General features: G+C 69.6%; 1 protein-coding gene across 4 annotated transcripts in view; it reads right to left on the bottom strand.

The window, feature by feature from the left end:
• The window catches only part of Gse1 (Gse1 coiled-coil protein), a 292,453-nt gene that overhangs the window by 224,201 nt on the left and 50,503 nt on the right, over positions 1-17,749 (bottom strand). The gene's annotated exons all lie outside the window — the stretch shown is intronic.

Raw genomic sequence — 17,749 nt, 5'->3', positions numbered from 1 at the left:
GGGTGCCACCAGGGTGCCAGCCTCGGGTCCCAGGCACCTTGGCTGCCCTGAGCATGAGGTGGTCAGGGACAGGCGGAGGACAAGTCCCCACAGGTGCCTGCGGAAGACCTGGAGGCCCCAGGCACCCCAGCTGCAGGGAGCACCCTCCCGGCCCTCCCTGGCAACTGCTGACTTGGCTCCCGTCCCGATGGGGGCACCGAGCCAGGTTCACTGGCCACGCCTGCCCACCTGCCCAGCCTGCCCTGGGCACACAGGGAACGGCCCCTGCGAACCCGATGGGGTCAGGTGGGAGTGTCCCTCAGGGGTCTGCGACCCTATCAGCTCCAGGGCTCACCCCAGGCCAGGCGAGGGCCACCCTGAGGACACAAGGTCCTTGCAGGTGGCCTGGTCTATGGAAGGCAAGAGCGCCGACCTCCTGCTGCCCCCTACTGGCCACCAGCTGTCCTGGCACCTCTGAGAGCCTCCTCCCCACCCTCGCCCCCACCGTGGGTGAGGCCTGAGTATCAGCAAGGCCATGTCTGCCACAGCATTCGTCACCTGAGAGCAGACACCCCTGGTCCAGGACATGGAAGAGCCCCATGCCTGCCTGTCCCCTGTGGTGGCCAGGGCTGGGGAGCCCTCGGCCTGTGCCGTATGTAAGAGGATGCCCAGGACGGTGGAGGCTCACACCAAAAGGGGCCTCTGCTAATCAGCGTGCCGAGGCCGCTGGGCTACAGGACGCGCTGGGCTACAGGACACGTGCAGAGACGAATCCCTGCTGTCCCCTTTCTATAAGAGCGGCTACTAGTCAATTCAAAGCTGCCTGGGTGGCCTGGCTCAGAAACAAAAAGCAAGGCCCTCGGCCCTGGGAGCCTCCTGGGGCAAGGCTGGTGCTGAGCTCTGACCACAACCGGAGCTGCCCGGGCAGAGTTTGCAGGCCGCCCAGCTCTGCCCTCTGGCCCTGGCTCCCCCCACCTGGGGCTCTGCTCTGTGGCTGCTCCTGCCAGGAGGCCACGGGCTCCCCTTGCTGCCCCTGTTCTCGCCCCCCACCCCCAGCAGGCCTCTCCCACTGCCCGGTGTCACCCTGCACCTCTGCCGGACAGACCTGTCCTCCCATCCCTGCCTGCAATGGATCCAGCCTTCAGCCCCGGCCAGGGGAGACCGGACAAGCACAGGGCCCCCCTCGCCCCCCACCCCCGATCCCTCTGCATTTCAGATGAACCACATCCGGGTTAAGCACATCCGGGGACCACAGGGTCACGCGCCTGCTAGGAGCATTTACCATCTGACCGCGGCAGCTGGGCCCCACCTGGACCAGGACGCGCCCCCCTCGGCTCACACTGGGGCGGGACGTGCCCGGACCCGTTCCTGGTGTGCGCCAGGGAACACTGCGTGGACGGGGGACCCGTGCTCTGGAAGGCAGGCAGCTGACCGTGGCCCTGCCCACACGCATCCTTCCATGATGGGCCTGGCCTGGCCTCCCTCCGCCGTGGCGGGAACAGCTCCAGTGGGGGAGACGCGCGGAGGTCCTCGCAGGCCCCAGGCACTGTCACCTCCAGGTCCTTCCCCGGCTGAGCTGGGCGGCGGCTGGGCCCCGGGCTGGGGAGGACACACTGGCCTCCATCCCCCCCAGCTGGCCTCTGGGAAGCTCTGAGAGGACGGCTGGAGTAGCCAAGGTCCCTGGACGCCCAGAGCAGGCAGGGCCAGCGTCCCCCGCCCAGCCCCAAGTCTCAGCTGAGTCTCTGTCCAGCTGTGGGACAGCAGAGTGTCCAAACGGGCCCTGACTTGAGACCTGTGACCCGGGAGGGGGTGACAGGATGGCATCTCCCCCAGCAGACGGCAGGGACGGCACCAGGTCACTCCTTGACAAGACACGGGAGAGCGTGGAGGGAGCCCAGGTGTCCACGCCTATGCCCGTGCTCACGCGTGTGCACGTGAGTGTGTGGGCACACACCTGTAGGGGCAGTGAGTGGACGGGCCAGCCTGGCCGCCCTGGCCAGTATCGCACCAGCCCGCCCGGCCAATCCTCCGCCCATCCCCGCTGTCGGCAGATGGAGGCCAGGGACGGCTTCACGGCCACCCACCAGCGTGATTTCCAAGCTGCCGCTCGGAGCAGGTGAAGCGCTCCTGGCGGGGCGGCACGGGGGCCACTCGGGAGGCCGGGGCCCGTCTGCGCCTCCACCCGCAGAGCCCCTCGCCAGGCACCACGGACCAGGTGGCCAGGGGAGGCCCGCAGAGCCCCTCGCCAGGCCAGGCCGCTGTCTGGCTCATCTCTCACACACAGGGACCCTGGGCAGAGCTGGGACCAGGGACGCACCTGTGGCCCCGGGGCCTGCCCACCCGTCTCGGGTCCTGGCCTCCCAGCTCCCCAGGTGGCCAGGGAGAGGCTCACGAAGGCCCAGGCTGAACGGTGCCAGCTCAGCCTGGGCTGCGGGTGGCAGAGGCCAGGCCTTGGCCATGAGAGCTGCCCAGTGGCTCCCAGTCGGCTTGTCGTGACTGCCCAGCCCCCAGGGCCTGCCCGGCCTCAGCTCTCTGTGCCCACTGGAGCTGGCCAGAATCCCTGCTCCCCAGCTGCCCCAGGGTGACCAGCAGGGCAGGAAAACCTCTTGGCCAGGGAGGGAGCCGGCAGGAAGGGAGCTGGGCGGGGGTGGGCTCACTGCCCGCTTACTCGAGGGCTATGAAAGGCGCCGTTGTCCAGAGGAGAGAGGCCGGGGTGGCCTGGCCCCAGCCCAGCCAGGCAGGCCGACCCAGGACTTCTACCAGGGTGGGCTCTGGGCAGGGGCAGCCCTCCCCAGACGTGGAGTCACGTGGGACGAGGGTCAGGCCAGGCGTCTCGGGGCTGCGAGGAGACAGTGGGCATCCTCTCAGGAAGACGCTGGACAGGCCTGGGGTCTGGCCTGCCCAGGGGAAGGACAGTCCCCACGAGCTGTCTGCATGGGGCCCTCGGGGCCAGCTTGGCAGGCCCCTGTCTGGAGAGGAAGGAGGCCGTGGGGAGGCCTGAGGCCTCTCTGTGGTCACAGTCCAGCGGAGCCCACGAGACAGTCCGTCCCCTCTGACCAAGTCCCCAGACGGCACCTGATGCCCTCCTCATCCTGACCCCAGCCCAGGGCCCGAGCGCCTCTCAGGAGAGGGGACTCTGCAGATGGCACGAGGCTGAGACGAGGCAGCGAGGCGGTGGCCCTGCCCACGCTGTCCTCACAGGAGGGGGACCTGGGACACCACAGGAGCTGTGTGAGGACCAAGGACTGGAGGGACGGGTCCACAAGCCAAGGGGTGAGGGACCCTCGGCAGAGCTCAGAGGCGGTGGCTCTGTGGCCCGAGGCTTTGGACCAGATGCCCACCTGCAGGGAGACCCTGCCCAGCGGCGAGGAGGCCTCCTGCTGGACACGAGGAGAGGGAGGGTCTCGCTCATCTGTGGGGGAGCCGGAGAGCCAGGGGCTTCAGAATCGGGAGCTGGTCTCTGGGGGCAGCTGACCTCTTGGCCTTCAGGAGGGCCGTCCACTGGGACTAGGGAGCCCTTCTCCACCCAGCCAGGGCCACCTCTGGCGGCTGAGAATGCTGTGGGTGGGGAGTACGGGCCCTGTACGTGCCCCTGGGTGGACGCCCCCCCAGGTGGCCACAGTGATGACGGCCCGCGGCCAGTCCTCAGGAGCCCTCTGGATGGACTGGAGACAAGACTGGCCACTGCCCTTCCAGAGGGGCTGAGGGCCACAGCATCTCTCCACGAGGGCCTCGTGGCCCCTCCCAGCTGGACAGTGAGGCCTCCTCAGCCTGGGGCAGCTCATCAGTGACTCCCAGGTGCCTGAACAGGGGACCAGGGTCAGCGGGCCAAGGGCAGAGGGTGGACAGCAGGTGAGAGGGCCTGGTGGAGGGAGGTCCCAGTGCTGGACGGGGGCAGGGGCAGGAAGACAGCAAGTGAAGCAGCTGACCCTCTGCTGCTTCACCTGGACACCAGGTCCCCTGGGCCTCCAGAGAGGAGGGGAGGCTGCAGTCACGGCCCTGAGTCCACGGTGCTGCTGGCCCTGAGGGGCGTCCCCTCATGCCCCCTCGTCACCCGCAGGCCTGGCAGGGGCGGGGTGTGGTGGGGCAGCTGGCAGGGCAGCTGGCGGGAGGCCAGGCCACGGTGTCCCCAGCCCTGCTGAGCGGGTCAGGGGTGAGGCCGCGCTAAGTGGCTCTGCGGGCGCGGAGGCCGGGTGACAGGCGCTGTGTGAACAAAGACGCGCTGTCCCCGGGCAGGTCGTGTGGACAGCGCAGCCGCGACCCTGTCAATCCTCCTTCTCTGTAAGAAGGGACGTCTGTTCCCCAGCCGCGCGGGGGAGGGGCGCCCGCCACCCGCCAGCTGCAGCCCCATCGGCTGCCGCGGGCACAATGGACGCTTCTGGGTGTGCCACCCTCGCCCGAGACCCCGCCCCAGGTGCGGCTGCCCGGCCGCCTTTGTGGCCCAGGCCTCCCAAGTGCCAGCTTGGGGCCGGCAGCTGGGCACGGCTCATTAGTCCCCAATGGCGGGGGCCGCGGGGGCAGCCTGGCAGCGGGAGGCTGCTCCCAGCCACCTCCCCGGGGGCCCAGGGCGCCCACCACGCGCTGCCCTGGGCACTTTAGGAAGGGGCTGGAGGGGACCGTCCTCCCTCCCCTCCCACCCTCCCCTCCCACGCTCTGGCTGGCACAGTGCCCGCGGCGGCGCTGACCCGATGGGGCTGCCCTGGTGCAGGTCTCGGCCCTCCCCGGCCTGAGGGTCCAGTGCCAATCCCAGGCCAGCTCTGGACCCCACGCTGCTGAGCCGGGCCGGGCCCACCCTGTGCCTTTGGAGCTCCTCATCTGCAGGCCACGGGCCAAGCCTGGACCTGGAGCCGTAGAGGGCAGCCTGTCCCGCAGCAGTGGGCCCGCCCGGGCCTCCGAGGGCCTCATTGCAGCGTGTCGCTCTCCACCCGCACATGACCACGGGTGGCCAGGCTGCTTCTCAAGACCTTCTGGGCAGAGAGAAGGGCCTGCGGCGGGCGCATGAGGCTGCTCTGAGGCCCGTGTGCCCGGCGACAAGGTCCCCGCTGACCGTCACCTGCCAGGGTCCTGCCTTGCAGCCTGAGATGGATGCGGCTTGAGAGGGCCGTATCCAGGCCCGGAGGCCAGGGGCTGTCCGTCTTGACACGGGGTCTAGGGTCTTAGGAAGTGAAAGTGGGTCTCTGACCAGCTGCCCGGCCACCAGAGCAGGCCTTGCACCTCTGGATTCGGAGAAGGGGCAGCTCCACGTTCTCGTGAAAAGAGGGGAAACAGAAACAGGCACTACGGGGGTCTCCCGACATCCATGGCCCGTCCCCCCGCTGCAGGCCCCTCTTAGGGACACTTCACCGCCCTCACCTGGAAGGTGCCGGGGCCCCTGGAGCGCAGCGCTGGGTCCCACACCCCGGGGACAGAGACCCTCGATGACACAGAGTGGCCACAGCAAAGCAGAACGTGTCCCCGGGCACGAGGAGGGCCCAGGGACACCAGAGCCGGGACCTGTGCTGCGTGCCCCACTGGGGACACCCCTGGGCCCCCAGAAGGTCCCCCTCCTTCTGGAAGACGCTTCTCTGAGGCCTCCTCCAGCCCCCAGCTCCCCCCACCTCAGGGGCCACCCTGGACACCCGCGTCCCCCAGCAGGGCCCACCCTGGACACCCGCGTCCCCCAGCAGGGCCCACCCTGGAGAGACGGCTGCCTGCTCCAGGGATGTGGCCTCCAGGTCCCCGTCCTGGCCCTTCCCTCTCCCTCCTGAGCTGGGGGGACCCGGGAGGAGGCAGTGGGGAGCAGCGCAGGCCAGGCCCAGCAGGACCCCTCTGTGCTGCCCACTGGCTTCTCCTGGGACACCCCCTGTCCTTTCTGAGGTCACAGCGGGCTCTCCTGGCTCAGAAGGACCCGTCCCCGCAGAGCTAAGCGTCTTGCCCCTGGTGGTCATCCCGCCTCACCTACGTGCCCAGTGGAGTCTCCGGGAGGGCCCACCTGGCACCGTGGGTGCCAGGGGCCTCTAAGACCCTGCTCTCTGGGCAGAACTCGCCCAGCAGGCTGCCCTCAGGAGCAAGGCCAAGTGAGGCCCCTGCACACAGCAGTCACTCCATCAGTGCTGGCCACGGTGCCCAGTGGGTCGCACCACCTCGCCTGGCGGGCAGGCACCTGAGACCACAGCAGCCGGTTGTCCTGCGCCCCCTGGTGGTGGGGAGCCCTTCCTGCAGGGGAGGACAGGTAGCCACCATCCACGGCCAGGGTGGACAGTGACGTCAGGCAGCTTCCATTCTGGGGACACTCAGCGATTCGGCATCAGAGTGTGGATCTGACACCACCTGCAGGTGTCCCCTGACCTTAGCCCCACCAGGGTGGCCCCGAGTGAGGCGAGGGTCATGTGGCAGGCCTGTCCCTTGTCCACCGTCCTGAATGCCAGGCCCACCCTGAGCACCGCCCGAGGCCCTCCCCGACACACCTGAGCAGCAGGCCCACCCCTCAGGGGCCTGGCCTGTCCCAGCCAGGGGGATGGAGGGACAGGGTCACCCACACGTCACCGTCCCCCTGTCATTCACTCGTGACACCCGGGGGGACCCCGGCACGAGGGAACACGGTGACTGTGCTCCTCGACCATGGGGCTGTTTGTCACCGCGGCTGGCCCTGCCCGCCCTGCCCGCCTCCACCCCCAGCCTCAGAACCACAGGGCGCCGTGGGGAGGCCGGTTCCCGGCTCTGAATCAGAGGCCCTGACCGGCCCTGGAGACCGGGGCTCCTCCTGCTGCGTCCACCCCGCCTTGGCAGGAGCCTGGACGGTGGGCGGGGACGGGCTGACTCATCTGCAGTTGGCGGCCACTGGTGACCTGGACCGGCAGGACGTTCACCAGGGCCCTCGCCCGGAGGAGCCCGCTGAACGAGGAGGCCGCCCCTCAGCAAGCGGGAGGTCCAGGGTCCCGGGCACAGCGAGGTGCAGCCCTGGCCACAAGGGAGCCCAGAGGAGGGGACACCGACCAGGCGTAAGGCCCAACCCTGCCGTGGGGCTGGCAGCCACCAGAGTGTGGAGGACCCTGCAGGAGGGTGGCCCTGGGGACCTACGGCCCCTGGCCAGCGGCTCCCGCCCCACAACCAGGGCCAGGCTCGCAGACGGGCAGAACCGGCTGCCCCGTACGCGGGCACCTTGTCCCCCTCCTCCAGCCCCGCTGAACCCCAGGTACCGGGAGGCAGGTGGGCAGGGGCGCAGGCTCCGTCGTCCACCACCCGGGCCCGGCCCCGCTGCACACGGGCTCCCTAGTGGTCAGGACGGGCTGGAGTCCCCACCAGAGAAGCCACACAGGGCGCCGCTGCTGACGGCCCTGGAAGCACCGTCCTCACCAACGCAGCCGGGAAGGCTCGGGCCAGCACCCGCCGCCGGGGCAGCCTGCAGAGGGACACTGGGGCCAGCAGCCAGGCCCCAGGGCAGCACCGCGTGGCTCCGCGGGCGGGAGGCCGAGGGCACGAGCAAGCCACCGCGCAGGAGACTGTCGCTGCCGCGGCGGGCACCACACTGCGGACGTGCGGGCGCTGCTGAGCGCTGACTCGGGGACCTCACGCCACGTACGTTTCCCATCAACTGGTCCCGCAGCCACGGGCGGGCAGAGCCCCCGAGTCAGCCCCAAACAAGGGCAAGTTCACTGGACGCCCTGCTGAGTGACCGGCCCGGGAGGCCAGGCCGTGGCACGGGGCGGCACACCTCCCAGCTGAGCTGTGCACGGCCCTGGGACTCGGTCTCCTGACTGTCCCTCCCGCCGGGTCTCGGTAAGACCACAAGGAGCCGGACGTGGAAGGGCACAGAAGGGCCCAGTCAGCGGCCATCAGAACCAGCTCAGCTCAGCTGAGTCCCTCGTTTACAAGGGGCTGACCAGGCACAGTCACAGCCCCCAGTGAGCCCGCCGTCTGCCGTGTTGCTGTGGCCAACCCCCTGATGGCCCCCCAGAGAGCTGGCATCTCAGCCAGGCACGGTGGCACATGCCTCTGATCCCGGTTACTTGGGAGGCTGAGGCAAGAGGATCAGAAGTTTGAGGCCAGCCTCAACAAGTTAGGGAGGCCCTGTCTCAAAATTAGAGATAAAAAAGGGACAGAGGTGCGGCTCAGTGGTGAGCACCCGGGGCCAACCCCGTTCTCCTCTCCGGGACTCGGAGGACCACTTCTCATGACAGGCGCAGCAGAGGGAGGCAGAGGCTCCACAGAGGCCCCGAGGCCCACAAAACCTCTCACAGACGGTCACCGCAGCCGCAGGGGGGAAACAGGCAAGTGGCCCCGGCCCTTGAGGGGCCCCAGAATGTGGGCCGTGCCCGTGAAAGACTACTCAGCCATGAACAAGAGAGAGGTGCCGACACACTACAGCTCGGAGGCGCCAGAAAGGAGATGCTGAGCAGGCGGCCAGGTGCGAGGGCACCCGCCAGACACCTGGGCGCGACCCGTGCAGGCCAGCAAGTCCCGAGGCAGAGAAGAGCCCGGTGCCGCCAGGGCCCTGGGCCTCCTTTCCAGAGAGGTAGAGGCCCACCCACCAGGACGGGGCCTGGGGTGGGACAGGGCCGGGAGCCCTGGGAGGAAGCCAGTGTCCTGGGGAGAAGGGACACAAGGGAGACCCCCCACCCCACCTCAGGGGGGTGGCCGCGTGCAGACGCTGTTGCAGGTCCCTGTCCTCGTCCCTCCAGCCTCCAGGGCACTGCGTGTGTGCTGCTCAAGGCCGGCAGGAGGCGCGGGGCCGGGGGCTCCAGCCGGTGGCCCTGTGACCTGCTCCCCGAGCCACAGCAGGGCACCCGGCCTCGCTCCCCGCATGGGCACCCCGGGCAGGAGCGTGGCCACCAGGAAGCCCTGGGCTGCGGCCATCCTGCAGGGCGGGGCGGAGCGGCAGCGCCCACACCGGGCAGTGCCCACACCGGGCAGCGCAGACATAGCGGCGCTGGACGCGGGAGGACAAGGAGCAGCGTCCCCCAGTTCCGGGACGGCCCGCCACGCCTGAGCTCAGCCTCCTCCGGGCCTTGGGCGGGGGCCAGAACGTGCCCGCTGTGAGCCGCAGCGGGGTCCTCTCCCCGGCCTGACCGGGCGCCTCACGACGGCACGTTTGTCCAGTCACGTCAGACCAGACGCTCACGCGCACAGACGTCCGTCTGTGAATTATTCAGGAAGCTGATCAAAGCCGAAAGTCGGACGACTTAATCTGCCCGCCGCGGACGCTGCCCTTCTCCATGGAGGCAGATCTGGCAGCTCCTCTGGTCCACAGAGGGGGACTGAAGCTCAGAGAGGCTAAGTGGTTTCCCCAAAGCTGCACAGCAAGTCGTTGAGGCCCTGGGCGAGGGCTCCTCCCAGGCTGAGGACTGAGCTCCCGGCCTCCTTGCTGGGCCCTGGGGTCAGGGCAGGCTCACGACCTTGCTGCTGACCCCGTCAGCCCAGAGCCAGCTCGAGTCAAAGGAGGACACGGGGCCTCTGCTGAGGGCAGGACACTGCTCTGTGTCCATGGGGCAGGATGGGGCCAGGGAGGACTGTGGGGGGCCTCCTGCGGGACCTGCCCTCCTGCTCCGACCTCCGCCCCCAGCCTCCTGCAGGGGGAGGGTCTCCTGGTCAGACCCCTGCTGGGTGGAGCAGGGCTGGGGTGAGGTCCGGCCTCCCTGCCAGGGTGGACAGTCCTGCATTCAAGCATCCCCCAGGGTGCCAGGGTGGACAGGGGCTGGCAGGGAGAGGACATGCAGCCCAGGCCACACAAAGGCGCTCTTCTGTAGCGGCTGCCGGCTGCTCCCTGGGGACAGCGAAGGGGCAGCCCTGGCCTCCTGGCCTTGCCTCTCACCCGAGTGCCAGGCGGGCTCAGGCACCCAGTGGCCTACCCAGGTGGCTAGTCCGGACCCCAGCTCTGCTGGGTGACCCGGGGTGAGCAGCACACCCACTCTGTGCTTCAGTCTCTCCATCCCACAGTGCAGACGATGGGTAACCCGCCGTAGGTGGCCTGTGGGTCCCGTGGGCCTCGGTGGTGGCCAGGGCTGCAGCCGGCTCCGGGTGCCACTGCCGCGGATCTGCCACTGCAGACGGTGCCCCCCCCCCGCCCCGCCCACAGCCATGGCGGAGCTGCTGCTCTCGGGGCCGCTGGCAGGGCTCCCGCGCAGCCTGCTCAGGTTGGGGACTGTGCAAGCTGGTGACGCTGCAGCACAAGTAAAGAGCAACTCAAACTGCAGAATGCAGGAGGGGGCCACCTCCTGTCCTCCTGGGTCTGTCCCAGACCCCTGGAAGGCAGAACCGGGTACAAGTTCAGCTTGGTACAGAAAGGTCCTTCCCTCGCTCAGGACACGCGGCCTGGTGTGAACTGTGTGGCCTGGATGCCTGGTTTGTGTTCTTGTGCAGTGTATAACCTGCACAACTGCGCATGGCAGCTCTGGAATGAATGAACAGGGGCCAAATGAGAGAAAGAGGGTCTCGGGACTGCTCCCGGTCTGTGGAAGCCCAGCATCTAGGTGGCAGGAAAAAGACCCACTTATGTGCCAGTTAAAACCAGCCAACAGAAGGGATCAGCACCCGATGGATGGGATGAGATGACGGGTCTGTGGTGACCCTGGAGGACGGGAGGGCCCTCGGTGGCTGCTGTGCTCCTGAGAGGGCAGGGCAGCGGGGCCTGTGAGCAGAGCCTCAGCAGGGCTGCAGCCGCCAGGAGCCCCGCCCCAGGAGACTCCCCGGAGCCAGGAGAGGCCTCCCAGGGAGGCGGGGAGCGAGGCAGACAGGGCTGGAGGTGGGGAGGCAGACGGGGCTGGAGGTGGGGCAGCAGGCTGCGGCCCTGGGTCACCGACCCGTCACCGTCACCGAGCCATGGTGACCCACGGAGGGCCCAGGTCTTCCAGAGTCCCACAAAGCCCGGCGGGCGGTGCGGGCAGACAGCGCCCCACGCGGCCTGCTCTGGCCTGCGGCTTGCGGCCACCCCGGGAGGCCAGGCCGCGGTCCTGCCAAGAGTCACACGTCTTGCACAATTTCCGGGAGCCAAATCCGACAGAGCCATCTGTCTCAAACAGACCCCAGCGCTCGCCTCCAGCTGGTCCCTAACGCGCGCCAGAGCGCTCGGTGACGGTGACGGTGCAGAACACTCATCTGCCAGCTCGTCCCCATCCCCCGAGAGCAAGCAGGGAGGCCAGAGGCGCCAGAGAGGCGAGCGCGCGGCCGTGGCTGGAGCACAGGCAGCCAGGCGGCTCCCGGGAGGCAAGCCCCCCCCCCCCCCGCCCTGCCCCCGCCCGGCTGGGACCTCCCCGCTGCCTCCCGCGCAGGGAATCCGCCTCCCGCGCAGGCAGACAACGGAAACACGGCTCTGCCCCTCCCCGGGATGCAGAGCAGATGTTCAGAGAGCCCGGATCCTTCCAGAAAAAACCAGCAGCCGACTCCATCTGCAGCTGGCCATCGGGCCATGGACGGCTCCCCCACGCCACCCACCGCAGGCTGCGGCGGCTCGGCCGCCCGCCTCGTCCAGGCAGGTCGGCAGGTGGACGGCGGCCCTGCGAGGGGGCGCACGCCCGGGCCACAGGCCCGCTCAGACCCGCCTTGGTGCTTCAGAACCGTCACTTCCTCTCAATAACTGCTCCCGTCTCCAATGGTCACCTGGCGAGGACCCCGCCTGAGCCCACCGTGGGGCAGCAGGGTGGCCACCGTGCTCCTGCAGGCGCCGGGTCTCACGGAGGCTTGCTGACCCCGGGGTGGCCAGGCAGGACCCGAGGGGCACACCCAGCCCTCCTCCTCTGTCGGCCCCTCGTCCAGCACCCACCCGGCCCCAGACCATGGCCCCCGGAGCCCCCCACGCTCCTGCTGTCCGGGGGCTGTGGCGTCCTGCGTGGCCCAAGGAGGGACCCGGGTCTCAGGCTCAGCCGCTGCTCGGTGCCCTGGGACCCGGTGCGAGGCCCCTCCGTCCGTGAGACCTGGGAGGCGGCCTCGGCCCCACCCGGGTCACCATCGGGGTCACATCCGGGTCACCACCCGGGGCGGCTCCTGCTGCCCGCCCGCCCGAGCAGGACTCGGAGGACCCAGCCTGCCGCAGGGGGCCTGTGTCACCTGAATCCCTGGTGACAGTGACATCTGTCCTTTGCTGTTCGTGGCACCTGAAGATTTAAAGTGACCATTTTCCCCCTGAGAATTGCGCTTCGGGGCAGCGTGCCCAGAGAGGGTGCCCGCAGCTGCCTCCCTCGTCCCTCTGCCCAGTGAGCTGGGGGCCACTGGCACCATCCTGCTGTGGGCAAAGGTGGCTTTGTGCCCTGTGGTCCGTGCCCAGTGGCTTCTGCTCCGGTCTGTCTTGAGCTCTGCCCTCCTACAAGAGCCGCTGGCTCAGCCGCTGCCCTGCCTGCGGGGAAGGCCCGGGAAGGAGGACCCCAGCCCCTCCGCACCCCCAACCCCAGGTCCCCTCCACCATCCCCGAGCCCCAGGATGGCCCCTCAGGTGGGCCGCGCCTCAGCGGGCTGGGGTCCAGGCCCCCGGAGCTCCGCCCCCCCCAGGCTCAGCGACGCCCTCAGCGGGTGGACATAGAGGGGGGCTCTGGGCCTGGAGCTCCGGGCTGGGGGTGCCGAGGGGCAGGGCCTCACCCGCCCAGCTCTACCGCAGAGCCTCCAGGGGCCCTGCCGAGGCCTGCCTCCCTGCCTCCCTCCGCCGCCTGCCCTCCCCCGCCCCGTCCCATCCACTGTCACATTCTTGGTCCCTGAGCTGCCCGCTGTGACTTCACGCCAAGAGTCATCCTGCAGCCACAGCTAAAGTGTCCCTGTGGCCGCCTCTCCACCCTCCTGACCCTCGGGGCTGACTCCTGGGCCGGGGGCATCTTGAGAGCTGCCCACGGGGACGGGCACAGCCCTGGGCACAGTTCAGAGCTGGGAAGGAGCTGGCCTCCCTGTCCCCCCACTTTTGTCTTTTGCTACTGGGGACTGAGCCCGCGGAGCCGCACCCCAGGCCTGTTCTGTATTCGGGGACAGGGTCTCACGAGTGGCTCAGGCTGTCACTGAACCCCATCCTCCTGTCCCCACCCGCAGCTCCCCTCCCTCTCTATCACAGGAAGGAACGGAGGCCCAGGGTGAGCAGCTGGACCCGAGGGACAGCGTGGCACCGGGGGTGAGAATGCGGAGCCCCTGCCTGGACCCGAAGCCCAGCTCCTCGGGTCCTGTCTGTGTGGCCTCAGGCAGGTGACTCGAGGTCTCTGGGCCGGTTTCCCTGACTGGGGACAATGTGGCCTCTCCCCTCAGGCGGGTCGTCCCACCCAGGCCAGGGCACCGCACCACCTCTGCCAGGTCCACCCCACTGGGTCCGAGCCCAGGCCCCCCTGGAGCCCTGGTCACCCGCGCTGCCCAGGACAGGCCCCGCCTCCCCCCGGCTCTGCAGAGCCCTCTGGCCCCTCTGCCCCCATGTCCCAGAGCCCAGGCGCGGGGCCAGGAAAGGCCGGGCAGAGCTGGGGAGCGGGCACAGGCGCCTCCACTGCCCGCGGGCGTCCAGGGCACTGCAGCTGCTGCCCGTCTGCCTCGGGACCAAGCGAAGACGCGGGGCGGGCAGGGGACCCCGGGTGGGGGCCGGGTGGGGACCTCCAGGTGGAGCAGAGCAGAGGGGACAGCCTGGGGCCGCAGAGGGCCAGGGTGTCCACCCGGGATCCAGCGCAGGTCGGGTCACTCAGACAGCTGAGGGGAGGCCCAGGGACAGTGAGGACGCTGAGGCGCAGCCCCCCACAGGCAGCCGCCGGGAGCCTCAGTCCTGTGTCCCCATCACATCATGCCGGGCAGCACGGGGACTGGCCAGGCGGACCGCCCCCAGGGCCTGACCCAGAGACCCGGGGCGCCACACATGGCCTCGGGACACCCCGTCAGTGAGGGGACCTCAGCACTCGGTGACCACAGGGCACTGACCTGGGGGTGTCACACATGGCCTCAGGACACTCAGTGAGGGGACCTCAGCACTCGGTGACCACAGGGCACTGACCTGGGGTGCCACACATGGCCTCAGGACACCCCGTCAGTGAGGGGACCTCAGCACTCGGTGACCACAGGGCACTGACCTGGGGTGCCACACATGGCCTCAGGACACCCCGTCAGTGAGGGGACCTCAGCACTCAGTGACCACACAGCACTGACCTGGGGGTGTCACACATGGCCTCAGGACACTCAGTCAGTGAGGGGACCTCAGCACTCGGTGACCACAGGGCACTGACCCGGGGGTGTCACACATGGCCTCAGGACACTCAGTCAGTGAGGGGACCTCAGCACTCGGTGACCACACAGCACTGACCCGGGGGTGTCACACATGGCCTCAGGACACTCAGTCAGTGAGGGGACCTCAGCACTCGGTGACCACAGGGCACTGACCCGGGGGTGTCACACATGGCCTCAGGACACTCAGTCAGTGAGGGGACCTCAGCACTCGGTGACCACAGGGCACTGACCTGGCTGCCGGCAAGGGGCCAGCCCTCAGGATGTGAGGCCAGGCCAGTGGCCCAGAGCAGCTCAGGTCACGACAGAAAACGGCCACACGGCCTCCCTGGCCGCAGACCGCCTGGGCCACCAGCCTCCTGCCCGGGGCCCGCTGCATGGCGTCCAGCAGCCTGGGTGCCACAAGCACCCGGCAGCCTTCACGCACCCAGGGAGACTTGGGGACGGTCCTCCCCACGCGAGGACAAGGACGGTGGAGCCGCGCAGGCCCCACTGTTGTGGGGCGGAGGGTCCGTGTGCTTCCTGAGCTTCCTGGACGGCTCCTGCCGAGTCCACCTGCAGGCCCGGGCAGCGGGCCCTGGCCCCTCAGCAGCCTGGTCCTCCTGGGGGGGGGGGGTCTGACCCTGGATTCGGAGCTAAAAACCCCGCCCTGGCCACGGCTCAGCCCAAGGGACCTGCCTGTCACCCTGTCCTTCCGCCTGGCTTTCTAAAGACAATGGCCCAGACCCTGTCCCCAGGGGGCTCTGGCACACGGGAAGCACTAGGGTGAGCAAGGGGACTAGAGGGTGGCACTCTGCAAGTGACAAGAATGGCGTGGGGGACCGCAGTCCCCAACAAGAGGTCACGGGGCCCGGGGGGTGCGCAGGGCACCCTCAGCCCAGCCTTGGCCCTCGCTGGCCGACTGAGCTCGGGTGCAGCAAGGGCTGCGCTGGGCCCCGGGGGGGCTGGGGGAGGCCGGGGGAGCCCGGGGGAGGCCGGGTGCAGTCTCCTGCCTGCCACACCTGGGCCGCGGAGCAGCGCTCCCCAGGGGCCAGTCCAGAGGCTGCGCGCCCACCGTCCCCTGGAGCCTGAGCACCAGCCACCAGCTCTGCACACGGGGAGCCCAGGAGCAGGCTCCCCTAGAATTCGGGTCCCCACGGAGGACGGTGGAGCCTGGGAGGGAGAGAAGGCGCGCAGCAGCAGTTTCCAGAACCCCCGCGGGCTGGCCTGGCCCACGGAGCAAGCGGGAGGCACCTGGGCAGGAGGACCCCAGGCCGGGCAGGAGGACAGCAGGGGGGCAGGGAGGACACCAGAGGGGCAGGGCTACTCACTTCCCAGGGCTGCTTGCTGGCAGGAGGCGGCTGGAGGGGAGGAGGCCACCCGGTCAGTGGGACAGCGCTCCCGGGCCTCCGCCTCCCGCCCCGCCCATGCTGGCACCTTCCAGGCGCCAGCCACAGTGCCACACCCGCCCACGGATGTGCCAGGCCCCCCTGGCCCGCCACCCTGCACCGCAGACCCTCCGCATCCTCGAGATCCTCGGTAAGATCACCCAGAACAGGGTCACCTGGCCACGCGGCCAGCCCAGGCGGCGGCCTGCAGACCCGGGCCCAGGGCAGCAGGGGCCACTGCGGCTGGGTGCCCGTGCTCAGCAGCAGGGAGCTGGGCAGAGGGGGCATCCCGCGCCTGCAGGAGGGGGGCCTGGCCTCAGCAGGGCCCAGGCAGGCCGGCCTCAGGGCCTCCTCGGCAGAGGTCCCGTCCTCACCCTCCTGCGGGGCGCGCCTGAGGTCAGGGGGAGCCCAGATCACAGTCCCCCCGGCCACACGGGGCGGCCCCACCCTGGGTGGGAAGCCACCAGGCGCCTGCTTCCTGCCACAAGCCCCTGCTCCCCGGCACCGGAGCTGGCCCCCTGCAGGGGCGAGAGGCCAGAGGAAGCCACAGGCCACCCCCAGGCAGAGGCCCTGGGCCAGACGTCCAGGTGGGTCTGGCACCTCCCACGGTGCAGACGGCGAGGCCAGGACTGGCAGGGACACAGCCACAAGGGCCAGCGCCGCGGGAACTGACCAGGGGGGAGGGTCCCCAGCAGGCGCCACACTCTCCAGCTGCACTGGCCCAGCCCAACCCCGCGCCCGCTGGGGCCCTGCCCTGTGCACCCCGAGGGGTGGGCTCTGCCTGTCCCCCTCGACCCTCCCAGCGAGGGCCGGCTCCCCGCGGTGCCCTCCTTGTGGCCCCAGCCCTGCTGCTGTCATGGGGTGAGGTCATGGGGGTGCCCCTCACTCTGCCCCTCCCCGGGGTGGTGGATGGCAGGCCTGCCTGGGCATGGTGGGTGCCTGGGCACTGGGGTGAGGAAGGGCTCTGACCGCGGAGCTGAGCTGGACTCCCTGTCCCCCAAGCAGCCTGTCGGAGGCTGCAGTCCTCGGCTGGCTTCTCCTTCACAGCACCAGCCCCGGAGACCAAGGGAGGAGACTGGTGGCAGGTGTTTGGACAGTGGCCACCAGAGGGCCTTCCAAAAGCCCCGCAGGTGCAGACAAGCTGCTGGCCTTGGGCACTCTGCTGTGTGACCTCAGGCAAGTCACTCTACCTCTCTGGCCCCAGTTTCCTCATCTGCAGAGTGGTGATCGAACCCCACCAAGGGCTCGAGGAACGAGGACCACCTTCTCTGGGCCAGGCCACACGCCAGGCTCCACAGTGGCGGCAGCTGAGGGGCTCCCTGCTGCCCCCGGCTGAGCCTGGGGCTCTGAGGCCCAGGGGCGTGGGAGGCGCCCCCTCTGGCTTGGCCCACAGCCCCTCCTCGAGGCCCTGCACCCACCTGCGCGGGAATAAACCAGCCAGCAGCCAGCGGGCAGCAGGCAGAGCTGCCAGGCCATCTGCCCGCCTGGGCCCGGCCCCTGGCTTCCCAGGCCGAGGGCGCCATCTGCTGGGCACCAGGGACCTCACACCACTCCGCCCTGGCTGGGCTCTGGGAGCGACCCCAGGCCCCGTTTGTCTGAAGTCCCTGTTCCAACTGGCTCCCCACTCCCAGGACACACCTCTGGGTCTGACCTTGACCCCCACGGCCCAAAGGGGCTGCTGTGGTGTCTCTGGAACCTTCTCCCCTGGGTGCAGTCTGTATTCAGAGCACGTGGACCTCGCGTCCAGCTGGGCAGAGCACGGCCCTGTGTGTGCAGGCCCTCTCCAGCCGCCCTGGGGCATGAGCCTGGCCCCCGCTCTACTGTCCCCACCTCCAGGCCGCTGCCCAGCCTCCTCCCTCGGGCTGCCTCTGCAGCCCCAAGTCACCCTCAGTGGAAGGAGGGGGCTGCCAGTGCCCTGGCTGGCGGTCCTGGCCCGCGGCTGTCCCAGCTCCTCCCAAGGGGGCTGTGCAGAGGGTGGGCGGGAGCCATCCCCCACCTGCAGGCAGCGGCCACCCAGGCCCAGGTCAGCACCTGCTGCCCGTCTGCTCGCTCCACGTCGCGGCCCCTCATGCCAACAGCCTGCAGCACCAGTGTGGCTGCCAGCGAGCTGTCACAGTGTCACGGACACCGCGAGCCCGGGGAGGCCTCAGAAAGTGCCCTTGCCACCTCTCCTTCCTGCCTGTGGGAGAAGCAGGAGGCGGGGTGGAGGCCGGGCCTGGGGACACTGCAGGGTCCAGGTGCGCTCTCTGCAGCCAGCAG

This window comes from Urocitellus parryii, chromosome 15 (assembly GCF_045843805.1).
Source record: "Urocitellus parryii isolate mUroPar1 chromosome 15, mUroPar1.hap1, whole genome shotgun sequence".
In the NCBI taxonomy this organism is placed as follows: domain Eukaryota; kingdom Metazoa; phylum Chordata; class Mammalia; order Rodentia; family Sciuridae; genus Urocitellus; species Urocitellus parryii.
The sequence above is the reverse complement of the archived record's forward strand: the minus strand, read 5'-3'. Positions and strand labels throughout refer to the sequence as shown.